The sequence below is a fragment of the Octopus bimaculoides genome, chromosome 25 (assembly GCF_046866305.1).
Source record: "Octopus bimaculoides isolate indiv1 chromosome 25, ASM4686630v1, whole genome shotgun sequence".
NCBI lineage: Eukaryota > Metazoa > Mollusca > Cephalopoda > Octopoda > Octopodidae > Octopus > Octopus bimaculoides.
Window position 1 is genome coordinate 16,044,794 of NC_142952.1, and position 12,859 is coordinate 16,057,652.

At 37.9% G+C, this 12,859-nt stretch overlaps 1 protein-coding gene across 12 annotated transcripts in view; it reads left to right on the plus strand.

The window, feature by feature from the left end:
• Positions 1–3,967: 3,967 nt before the first annotated feature.
• LOC106869828 (uncharacterized) overlaps positions 3,968–12,859 on the plus strand; it is a 484,455-nt gene continuing 475,563 nt past the window's right edge. For 11 of the 12 annotated variants that reach the window (XM_052976406.2, XM_052976408.2, XM_052976409.2 and 8 more), the window contains exon 1: positions 3,968–4,215. The gene's annotated coding sequence lies outside the window, so the exon portion shown is untranslated. The remainder of the gene's footprint in view (positions 4,216–12,859) is intronic. The other variant, XM_089341650.1, reaches the window with a different exon arrangement.

The window sequence follows — 12,859 nt, forward strand, 5'->3', positions numbered from 1 at the left end:
ACAAGGCGTTTTTCAAAATATATAAAAATGCAAGACAAGGTTGGGAAGACGGAGTAATGACAAAAAGAATAGGCAAAATGACATATATGTTAAGAGGCTAAAAAATAGATATACGGAAAAAAGGAAAGAGATACCCATGGAAATGTTCTATGACATCTTTGATATTCCAGCTCCACAAGAAATTGAATCTAGGCTGAGCAGCACAAGAAAGAGGAAACAAACAGAATGGTTGGAAATAGTGCCTAAACGGAAAAAATATTTAACTTCCCTTGGAGGAAAATCTCAAAAAGGGAGATGTGATGAAAGAAAAATAAATAAATAAAAAATAATAATATTAACTTCCAATGGAAGTCAATCTCAAAGGGGAAGATGTTGTGATGAGAGTCACTGACACCCCTGGGGGATTGGAAGAATGGACTAGCCAAACTCTTATAAAGAGTAGCGTATAAGTTGAGACAAGAGGTCGGTAGGAGTTGTTGAGAGGGTGTTTTGGAATCTTGCGAAGTATGTTGTGTGAAAGCATTGATTTTACCTCCATATCACTAGATACTTTGTGGTATAGTTATGTCATTTTGATCACAGTATCTGTTTAGTACCTATTTTTTCAACCCCACAAGTTTGAAAGGCAAGGCTGAGCTTGGGTGGATTTGAACTTAGGAGAACATAAAGACATAACTATACCTCAAAGTATCTAATCTGATTCTCAACTGATTCTGCCAACCAACATCTTCTATGAATGTATTACATTTGTTCCAGTACATCCAGCCTTCACTTACAAGTAAGGTTTTGTAGCTTATGCCCAGCTTTTGCTCATTGTTTTAAGTGTTTTTATAGTTACAAGCAGTTACAGACACTTTCTTGAGCTTGTCACATCATGCAGAACATCCAGGTTGTAACAGCTGAAGGGAGAGAGAGAGCTGTACCAGCATTCAGCTGGTATTTATTATGGCTGAGTGAAATGAAATGCTTTGCTCAAAAACGCAACATGCTTCCTAGTCCAGGAATTGAACCTAAAATCTTTTAATCATGCCTTCATACACTCATGTGAAGGAATTATTGATATACTTGAATTAAATGTTTCTTCATAAAATTTGATAACTGAATTTCAAAGTTCTCTGAATATCTTACAAATCTGTTTCTTATTTTACAATCTATAAATGTTCCATTTTATAAGATTAATTTAGTGAGGTCCTCGGAATCATTTTCTATTGGGTCTTGAGCTAATCCCTAAGTCTTTGGTTCTAGGTATCATTTGTTAGTATCTGGATTGTAAAAGTTGCCTATACTGTACATATGAGGTAGGTGCACATTCCTTTCAACATCTCTCTTACATTTCAAAGCAACTAAATCCATTAATGTGCTTTTAAATAGTCAAAGCAATTTTATCCCATTTTGTATTGAATGGGTGGTGATAAGGTGAGCATGGCAGGAGAGAGTACGAAGACATTTCATCATCGTCGTCGTAGTCACCACCACCATCACCACCATCGACGTTCGTTCTCATTGTACTTCACTCATTTAAAAATGAAATAAAAGTTTTTATCTAAAAGCGTAGAAAATACAAAATTCCACTCCCTTCCCATTCACCCACCTACCAATCCACAAATCTGTACCTTCGTGCAAAAGCAACTATAAACTTACCTGCGTGACGTCAGACAGCATTCGGCCTGGGGACAAATGTAATATGTAGCATGGCTGAGAACCAGCGCTTAGGGAAAATGGAACAACAAAAGCATTTACTATTAGTTTGCTTAGTTAATTTTTAAAAATCCTTTCGTTTCCCTTCTGCTCTACTCGCCATCAACAACTATATTCCCCCACCCCACGGTGCAATATTGGAAGGTGGGGTGTGAAGCAGTCGGGGAGCGTTGCATATGCATTCATTTACCAGAATGGTGATTAAAAAATTCGACAGTAGGTGCACGTTTCTCTTAGTTATGTGTGGGGGGGGGGGGGAGAAAGTAAAAGAATGTTTGCTTGAATGGACAACAAAATAGGTAAAATAATCCATGTGTTGAATAATGCGTAAGGGAAAAGATAGCGGAAAAAAGAAGGGAGCGAGGGGGGAAAGTGTGAATTGTGTGTGTGTGTGTGCGTGTGTGTGTGTGTGTGTGTGTGTGAAAGAGAGAGAGGGAGAGAGAAAGCGAGAGGCAATGGGGGAGAGGATGTTCTGAAGGGACAGAAATATACAGCATCAGAAGAGTGGAGAGAAGAGATATAGGGGAATGTGTTTGTGAGAGATTGAATAAAAAAGGATTCGATTACGAAATGCAGCGATGGAGCTGAGGGTCCGTTCCTCTGTATGAAGAATAAATGGAAAGAAAGAGAGAGAAGAACAGAGTGAGAGAAAGCTCAGGAATGACAGAGAGAATCGGAGACAGAAAAAGAAGAGAAGGGGTGAGGGAGATGAGAGACAAATGTTTGAGAAGTGTGTGTTTGATAGGAAGAAAGAGTATAAACAATAAAGAAAGGAAAAGAGAAAAGACGAATGAGAGAGAGAGAGAGAGAAAGAGCGTGAGAAAGAAACAAAAAACGTGAGGAAAGAGCACAAAGAAAGAAAGAGAGAGAGAGAGAGGGCGATGGGAGGAAGAAGCATGGAAAAGGGACAGAAATATAGAAGGTGGGGGAGAGAAGTGTAAGAAAGAAGAAAAGAAGGGAAACAAATATGGAGAAAGAGAAAGGGAAGGAGAAAGAGAATAAGAGATAAAAGGAGGTAGGGAGTAAATGAAAATTGGCAATATTGAGAGATGAAAGAAAGATAAATCTAGGGAATACGGGGATGCCCGAGAGGAGAGAGTGTGTGAGATAAGAGTGGACATTGAATTGGTGAGAGAGAAAGAAATAATGAGAGAAGAAAGAAGGGAAGGTGAGACGATACAGATATTGAGTAAATGGTTCAAGATCGTACTTGGGAAAGAGAGAAAGAGAGAGGAAAAAATTTAATGAAGATAAAGAGAAAGAAAGAAGAGGAAGCAGTAGCAATTAAATTAAAAAGTGAAAAGCAGGTTGTGAATGAGATAGAAAGGAAGAAGAAGAAAACCTAAGAGAATTGAAGCAGAGAAAGATGGATGTTCGTAAAGGAGTCTGCAGAAGGGAAAGGGCTAGAAGGTAATTGATAGAGACAGAGAGCGAAAGAGTGAAAAAATGATCGGAAAGAAGGAAGAATAAAGAAGCATAGAGAAAGAAGAATGAGAGAAGGTGATGGAAGAAAGAGTGAACAAGAAATATGAAAAAAGAAAGTTACTGAAATAAAGAGAAAAAAGACCAGTTAATTTGTGAAGGAAATGTATCTGGAAGGTAGTGAGACAGATAGAAAGAATGAGAGAGAGAGAGAGAGAGATAGAGAGAGAGACCGGGAAGAAGGAGTTAATGGCAAATGAACGAAAATGATTGAATTACACATGAGGGGGAAGAAAAAAGAAGAGAAAGCTATGAACGATGGGTTGTAAGGAGAGAGAGTGGGGGAGAGAAAAAGAGAGACAAGAAAAGAAAAAAATCTCATTGACAGTGAGTGAAAAGAAAAAGACGGAGAAAGATGTGCAAAAGGGAAGAAATGATTAGTGATTTAATATATATGTAGAGAAAGAGGGAGAGAAAGGATGAGGTGAAGATAAGGAATGCGAAGGAAAGTAGGCAAAAAAGAGAAAGGTAGATAAGAAAACAGAGGGAAGTGTGTAAAAGAGAGAGAGAGAGAGATAAAACAGAGTTGAAAATGAGTGAAATAAACCGGTGAGGAAAAGAAGAGAAAGAAAGACTAAAAACAGATTGTGAGAAGAGATGGCGGGTGATGGATAGAGGGAAAGATTAAAAAGGGATAAACATTAGTGGAATGAAGGAAGGAGCGTAACAGACAGAAGGAGGAGGACGAAAAAAAGAGATGGAGAGAGAGAGAGAGAGAGACAGACAGACAGACTAAAGTAAAATAAAGATTATCGGAGATAGAGAGGAAAGTAAGAGAAGGGAGAAGGGGAGTGAAATAGATAGTCAGCAAATCAAAGAAAAAAATGAGTTGCTGAGTAAGGGAGAGAGAGAGAAAGAAGTAAAACAAAGAGGGAGGAGAAGAAGGATAGATTAGGAAATCAGTTAAGATGAGGGAGAAATAGAGAGGAGGAGTAAAGACAGGTAGAGGTGTGAGTATGTGTGTCTGTGTGTACAAGTGTACGCCTGTGAGTGTATGTGTGTTAGCACCACAGCAACATGGCGGCAGTGTTTGTGGTAAGTATTTCCACTGATTGTTTTTGTTATTATTTACTCTACGTTCGTCTCCACAACATCACTTTATAACGACATCAACGAACTTTTACAGACATTGTCTTTCTATGTGAAGATTTATTTCTGCCTTTAATCAACGTCTACCATCCATATTTCGTGTAATCTCTGTTGTTTTGACTTCGTTTGGGCTCTGTCGTCTGAATAAAAGTTCGCAGGAAGAAAAAAGCCCATCAAAATAAATAAATTACAGCGAATTAATTTGCCGTAGGGATGAAAAAGTCCAACGTTTCGGACACTAGTCCTTCTTCGTAGAGAAATAATATAGGGACTAAATTAAGCTTGTAGAAACTTCAAAGTTTGAGGAGGTGGGGGGGGAGGACTTTAAAAAAATCCTTTTCACTCGATCTCATATTCGGGTGCCCACATTGCCTGTTCCACTTGCATACTATATATATATATATATATATATATATATATATATATATATGTATGTATGTAACTATGTATTAGCAAATACGTGTCTGTTTATATTACTGGAGGATGTATATAACAATCATAACGTGTATTGTTGGGGGGGTGCGTCTTTATACATGCATGGTTATTTATAATCTTTCTATATTTCTCTGTATGAATGCATTATATCTAACGGAACACATACAAGAAACACATGCATGAAGTGGTTGTTATTATGTATACACAAAGCTTGCACATTTATATACATTGATGTGTCAAGGTTGATCAGGCTTTTGCTTCGTCTGATTTAGTGAAAGGGACTCAAACTGAGGTACCAGTAATATACTTTTTATTATATGGGCACTTGCTTATTAGCAGCACTTTTCGGCCAAATGAAGCATACATATTGCGTATGTAGATATAATTACATATATATATATGAAGACGTTTGCATTTGTGCATGAAATGTCTGTTCTAAGTAGTGTAAGCACCTATATTTTACTTAAATGTGCTGGTGTACGTATATGTGCATGCTTTTGCATGTGTTCATTACGTACTGCTCTGTTGGTGCAGTGAAAGGGGTTGAAAATATGCCTTGCAGCAGATCCGTGCATCCCCTGTCAGTATGGAAAACATGTTAAACCCTTGACGGTAGTGTGTGTGCATGTATGTATATATATATATATATATATATATATATATATATATATATATATGCATAGCTATATCACTTTGTGCTTTACGTGCACATAGGTAGTTTCCATCGTCCAGTAAACCTTTTGAATATATATTATCATCAGCCAGAAGGGTAACTTGGGGGTGTGTAGTAGTGGCGGTAATGGAGGAATTGTGTTTTATGTTATTGATTTATATCTTACTATGGTTGCCTCTTATTATTCTACAGAGGTGCGTGCGCGCGCGTGTTTTGATGTGTATAGTGATCAGTGACGAAATGCGTTGTGATCTGTAATAATGTAATGTGGCATATATATATAAAATTATATATACATATCTATCTATCTATCTATCTATCTATCTACATATATTGTAATGTGCAATGTGAATTTTTTGTGTATTTTTATTGTTATCAGTTGCTTTAGAAAGACACTCTACAAAATAGGACTTATCGTTTGATTATTTATTTATATATTTGCATAACTAACCGAAATCCTCCTATGTAATGTTCAGAAGGAGAGATGAGACAGAATGGTTCGAGAAATTGTAGTGTCCAGTGGTCAAACTTGGTGCAAATGACACCACAGCATTGAAAGTTCAGGGAATACATGCACAAAATCATATATACATGCATATAAATAAACATACATGTGTGTGTATTTTGCTTTATAGTCACAATGTGCTAGTATTATTTATGCCATGCTGAATTCTGAGTACTTGCGTGTATAACGATGTAGTGAAATGAGGCGAAGTGAATATTGCCTCACTGCCTCGTATTGTCTACAACACACAATCGCACGCACTCTCTCCCATCGTTACCCACGTACCGATCTGTGTATATGTAGTATGTGTATATACACTATGTATATGCAGTATGTGTATATATTATGTATATGTAGTATGTGTATATGTATATGCAGTATGTGTATAAATATATATATATGTATATGCAGTATGTGTATAAATATATATATATGTATATGCAGTATGTGTATAAATATATATATATGTATATGCAGTATGTGTATAAATATATATATATGTATATGCAGTATGTGTATAAATATATATATATGTGTATATGCAGTATGTGTATATGCAGTATGTGTGTGTGTGTGTATATATATATATATGTATATGTAGTATGTATATATATATATATATGTGTGTATATGGAGTATGTATATATATATATATTTGGAGTATGTATGTATGTATGTATATGTAGTAAATATATGTATATGTAGTATATATATGTAGTATGTGTATATATATGTATATGTAGTATGTATATATATATATGTATATGTAGTATGTATATATATATGTATATGTAGTATGTATATATATATGTATATGTAGTATGTATATATATATATATATGTATATGTAGTATGTATATATATATATATATATATATATATATATATGTAGTATGTATATATATATATATATATATATGTATATCTATGTATATGTAGTATATATATATATATATGTGTATGTATATATATAGTATATATATATGCGTATATGTAGTATGTATATATATATATGTATATGTAGTATGTATATATATATATGCGTATATGTAGTATGTATGTGTATGTATGTATGTATATATGTGTGTGTGTGTATATATGTAGTATGTATATATATGTATGTATACGTATATGTAGTATGTGTGTATATGTAGTATGTATATATATATGTATATGTAGTATATATATATGTATATGTAATATATATGTATATGTAGTATATATATATATATGTAGTATGTATATATGTGTATATGTAGTCATCATCATCATCATCATCATCATCATCGTTTAACGTCCGCTTTCCATGCTAGCATGGGTTGGACGATTTGACTGAGGACTGGTGAAACCGGATGGCAACACCAGGCTCCAATCTAATTTGGCAGAGTTTCTACAGCTGGATGCCCTTCCTAACGCCAACCACTCAGAGAGTGTAGTGGGTGCTTTTACGTGTCACCCACATGAAAACGGCCACGCTCGAAATGGTGTCTTTTATGTGCCACCCGCACAAGCCAGTCCAGGGGCACTGGCAACGATCTCACTCGAAAATCCTACGGGAGCCAGTCAGGCGGTACTGGCAACGGCCACGCTCAAAATGGTGCATCTCATGTGCCACCCGCACAAGAGCCAGTCCAGGGGCACTGGCAACGATCTCACTTGGCTTGCCGGGTCTTCTCACGCACAGCACATTTCCAAAGGTCTCGGTCAGTAGTCATCGCCTCGGTGAGGCCCAATGTACGAAGGTCTTGCCTCACCACCTCAGCCCAGGTCTTCCTGGGCCTACCTCTTCCACGGGTTCCCTCAACTGTTAGGGTGTGGCACTTTTTCACGCAGCTATCCTCATCCATTCTCACCACATGTCCATACCAGCGCAATCGTCTCTCTTGCACACCACAACTGATGCTTCTAATGTTCAGCTTTTCTCTCAAGATACTTACACTCTGACGGGTATTCACATTGACATTACACATCCAACGGAGCATACTTGCTTCATTCCTTGCGAGCTTACGTATGTCCTCAGCAGTTACAGCCCATGTTTCACTGCCATGTAGCATGGCTGTTCGTACGCATGCGTCATACAGTCTGCCTTTTACTCTGAGTGAGAGTCCCTTTGTCGCCAGCAGGGGTAAGAGCTCTCTAAACTTTGCCCAGGCTATTCTTATTCTAGCAGCTACACTTTCAGCGCACCCACCCCCACTACTAACTTAGTCACCCAGATAGCGGAAGCTATCGACTACCTCTAGTTTTTCACCCTGGAATGAGATAGAAGTTGTTTCCTGTTTGTTTACAGTCTTTATTGCACCTGAACATCTGCCACAAACAAAAACTAACTTGTTAGTTAACCTGCCTTTGATGTTGCTGCACCTCTTATGTGTCCATAGCTTGCACCGGGTACATCTTATAGAGTTACTACCTACTCCTTTTCTACATACTGAGCAGGGCCATCTACCTGAAGGGGTTTGTGTTTTATCTACCTTCCTACTTATTAGGATTTTGGTTTTAGCTAGGTTGACTCTAAGGCCCTTCAATTCTAGACCTTGCTTCCACACCTGAAACTTCTCCTCTAGTTCTGATAGTGACTCCGCAATTAGGGCAAGGTCATCAGCATAGAGGAGCTCCCAGGGGCAACCTGTCTTGAACTCCTCTGTGATTGCCTGGAGGACTATGATAAATAAGAGGGGGCTGAGGACGGAACCTTGGTGGACCCCTACCTCTACCCGGAATTCATTGCTGTACTCATTTCCAACCCTCACCTTACTGGCAGCATCTTTGTACATGGCTCGCACAGCTCTCACTAACCATTCTTCTATCCCAAGTTTCCTCATTGACCACCAGATAAGGGATTGGGGGACCCTGTCAAAGGCTTTCTCCATGTCAACGAAAGCCAGGTACAGAGGTTTATCCTTAGCTAGGTATTTCTCCTGCAGGTGTCTCACTAGAAATAAGGCATCAGTAGTGCTTTTACCTGGCACGAACCCAAACTGCATCTCATCTAAATTGATTCGCTCCCTAATTAGTTGGGCTATGACCCTCTCTGTAACTTTCATAACCTGATCTAACAGCTTGATGCCTCTGTAATTATTTGTATCTAAAGCGTCACCTTTACCTTTGTAGCAGTTGACTGTGTGTATATATATTTATACTTTTACTCTTTTACTTGTTTCAGTCATTTGACTGCGGCCATGCTGGAGCACTGTCTTTAGTCAAGCAAATTGACCCCAGGACTTACTCTTTGTAAGCCTAGTACTTATTCTATCAGTTTCTTTTGCCGAACTGGTAGGTGACGGGGACATAAACACACCAGCATCGGTTGTCAAGCAATGCTAGGGGGACAAACACAGACACACAAACATACACAAACACATATATATATATATACATATATACGACGAGCTTCTTTCAGTTTCCTTCTACCAAATCCAATCACAAGATTTTGGTTGGCCCGAGGCTATAGTAGATGACACTTGCCTAAGATGCCACGCAGTGGGACTGAATCTGGAACCATGTGGTTGGTAAGCAAGCTACTTACCACGCACCCACTCCTGCAGTGTATATGTAGTATGAATATATATGTAGTATGTATATATATTTAGTATGTATGTAGTGTGTATATATATATGTATGTACACACACATATATATATATATATATATAATAATAATATTATTAGGGACAAAATCCAAAATTACAGGTAAAAAACTCAATTAAAATCAATTTATAAAAAATTAAAATTAAATTGAGCCTTATGAGTTCTTGAAAATTGGTTATGTTCCCTAAAACTATATATATTTTATATATATATATATACATATATGTGCATGTATATGTAGTATGTATATATATATATATATATATATATATATATATATATATATATATATAGAGAGAGAGAGAGAGAGAGAGAGAGAGAGAGAGAGAGAGAGAGAGAGAGAGAGAGACGATAAGAAATGGAGAAATAATTAACAATGAGAAGTGGATCAGTGTTTAATGACTTTAAAACACCAATGATCCATTTCTTGATGTTAATTATTGCATCGTTTCCTATCGTCTCTATATATATTAAATCACACTTTTACCTTTAAATTACCTACTACTGTATACCTTATAACTAGGACCATACATACTGACGTAATACACCAGGAGAGCCTGCGGATACATCTATCCTTTAGATGGTTGCATAGCATCTAACTTATATCTTACACACACACACACACACACACACACACACACACACACATACATATATATATATATATATATATATATATATATATACACACACACACACATATATATATGCATGTATATGTAGTATGTATATATATATATATATATATATACATGTATGTGCATGTATATGTAGTATGTATATGTATATACATATATGTGCATGTATATGTAGTATATATATATAAACTTAGATATGATTCAACCAAACACTGGTCCAGGCCATGTCTAACTTAATAGCACCACCTAATAGGATTATCTAAATCCTTTTTAAGTCAAGTTTTGTGGTATTGTGGTCCATTCAAGTAGTGAGTTCTTGTTGAGTGAGTTGTATCCAGGTATAAGTGGCTTATCTGGTATTCCTTGACTAAATTTGTCCAGAATCCGTTTAAAGGTGATGGGATCCTTTTCCTCTTTGATCAGTTTTGGAACAATGTGAAACAGGGCAGGACCTGTTGAGGAAAAGAAATTGCGTCGCAGTGTACGTATATGATGTGATCCTGAATTGGGCAGGGGATATTTGGCCCATGGTCCCAGCTTTGGATGAACCTTGAAGCTAATGTTCAGGTCATTTGGGCAATGCTGGCGGTATATTCTCCACATCATGCAAATGATGTACCGCTCACGGCGATGCTGGAGAGAGTAGAGTCTCAATTAATCAAGATCAGTAATCACGGTCAGTCATGCCTTTAATTCATTTAGTGAATGTCCTGTGGGGTGATTCAATTTTCGAGATGTTTTGTTTTGTATGGGGAGACCACAGGGAGAAGCAGTATTTGAGGTGTAACCGTACAAAGGAGGAGAAAAATGGAATGATGACACTTTGTTCTCTGGACCAGAAGGTTCTTAAGATCCAGGAGCTTGTCCTACAAGCTATATCGACCTTATTGTTGATGTGGGCACTCCAACTGAGATTGTTATCAACAATTACACCTAGGTCTCTGATGTTATTAGATGCTGTGAGCGGTTCCCTTGAAGGAAGAGAGTATAGCTCTTTTAGTGTAGTCTTTCTTCCAAAATGCATCAGCTTAAATTTTCCCTCATTTAGTTGCATTTTGTTTTTGTCTGCCCATTAACTCACTGCATATAAGACTGGAGTTGAGTTCAGTCTTTTTCTTCATTGATGATTTGCTGGAGCTTAGTGTCATCAGCGACACTGGAAAGGTTGTTTATGTAGATTATAAAGAGGAGCGGGCCCAAGACAGTTCCCTGAGGGACACCACTTGTGACTTTTGCTGGGCTTGAGTGGACTCCATCGACCACAACATGGTGTGTTCTATTCGCCAGGAAACACTCAATCCAATCTGTATGTAGTATGTATATATATATATATATATATATATATATATATATATACATATATATATATATATATATATATATATATATATATATATATACATATATATATGTATATATACATATATTTGTATGTATATGTAGTCATCATCATCATCATCGTTTAACATCCGCTTTCTATGCTAGCATGGGTTGGACAATTTGACTGAGGACTGGCGAACCAGATGGCTGCACCACTTCCGGTCTGATCTGGCAGAGTTTCTACAGCTGGATGCCCTTCCTAACGCCAACCACTCTGAGGGTGTAGTGGAAGCTTTTATGTGCCACTGGCACAAGAGCCAGTCAGGTGGTACTGGCAGCGGCCATGCTCAAGTGGTGTTTTTTACGTGCCACCTGCAAAGGAGTCAGTCCAGCGGCACTGGCAACAACCTCTCTCGAATGTTTTGTTCACATGTCAGTAAAGCGACACTGGTAATGATCACGCTCAAATGGTGCTTTTTACGTGCCAATGGCACAGAAGCCAGTCAGCTGCTCTGGCAATGATCCTGCTTGGATGGTGCTGTTAGCGCTCCACTGGCACGGGTGCCAGTCATCGAATTTGGTTCAATTTCGATTTCACTTGCCCCAACATGTCTTCGCAAGCAGAGTTTAGTGTCCAATGAAGGAAGGTTGGCATGGGTGCCAGTCGTCGAATTTGGTTATGTGTATGTATATGTAGTATGTATATATATTTATATACGAGGGTGTCTGAAAAGTCTTGAGCCTCAAAAAAACAAAACATGGTACAAGACTTCTGATGATTTATTTTTCAACATAGTCCCCCTTGATGGCTGAACACTTTCTCCATCGGTGCTGAACACTTTCTCCAGCGGTGCTGAAGCACCATTATCCTGGCGTAGAAGAACTCTTTTGTTTGGGACTCCAAGAAACATCCTACAGCTTCTATGACGTCATTGTCACTGGCAAAAGTCAGAGGGGGCTAAGTCTGGCGAATAAGGCGGATGGGGAACAAGTTCGTATCCACAATCACGAATTGTTGCCATGACAACCACTGAGGTGTGGGCTGGAGCATTGTCGTGATGAAAAAGGACTCCTCTGGTGAGCATTCCCGGTCTTTTTTCTTTGATTGCTTCTCGGAGGCGTTTCAGTAACTGAGAATAATACAGCCCTGTCACGGTGTGACCCTTTTCAAGGTAATTGATCAGCAAGACACCTTGAGAATCCCAAAAAATGGACGCCGTGACCTTGCCAGCTGAAGGAATGACCCTGGCCTTGTTTGGGGTTAGAGAAGATGTGTGCTTCCACTGCTTTGATTGTTCTTTGGGTTCAGGCTGGTAGTGATGAACCCAACTTTCGTCCATAGTAATGAAATGAACAACAAAATTCTCTTCATCGGCTTCAAACAGTTCCAGATTGCTCGTGGACAAAGTGCACCTGGTGCGTTTCTGTTC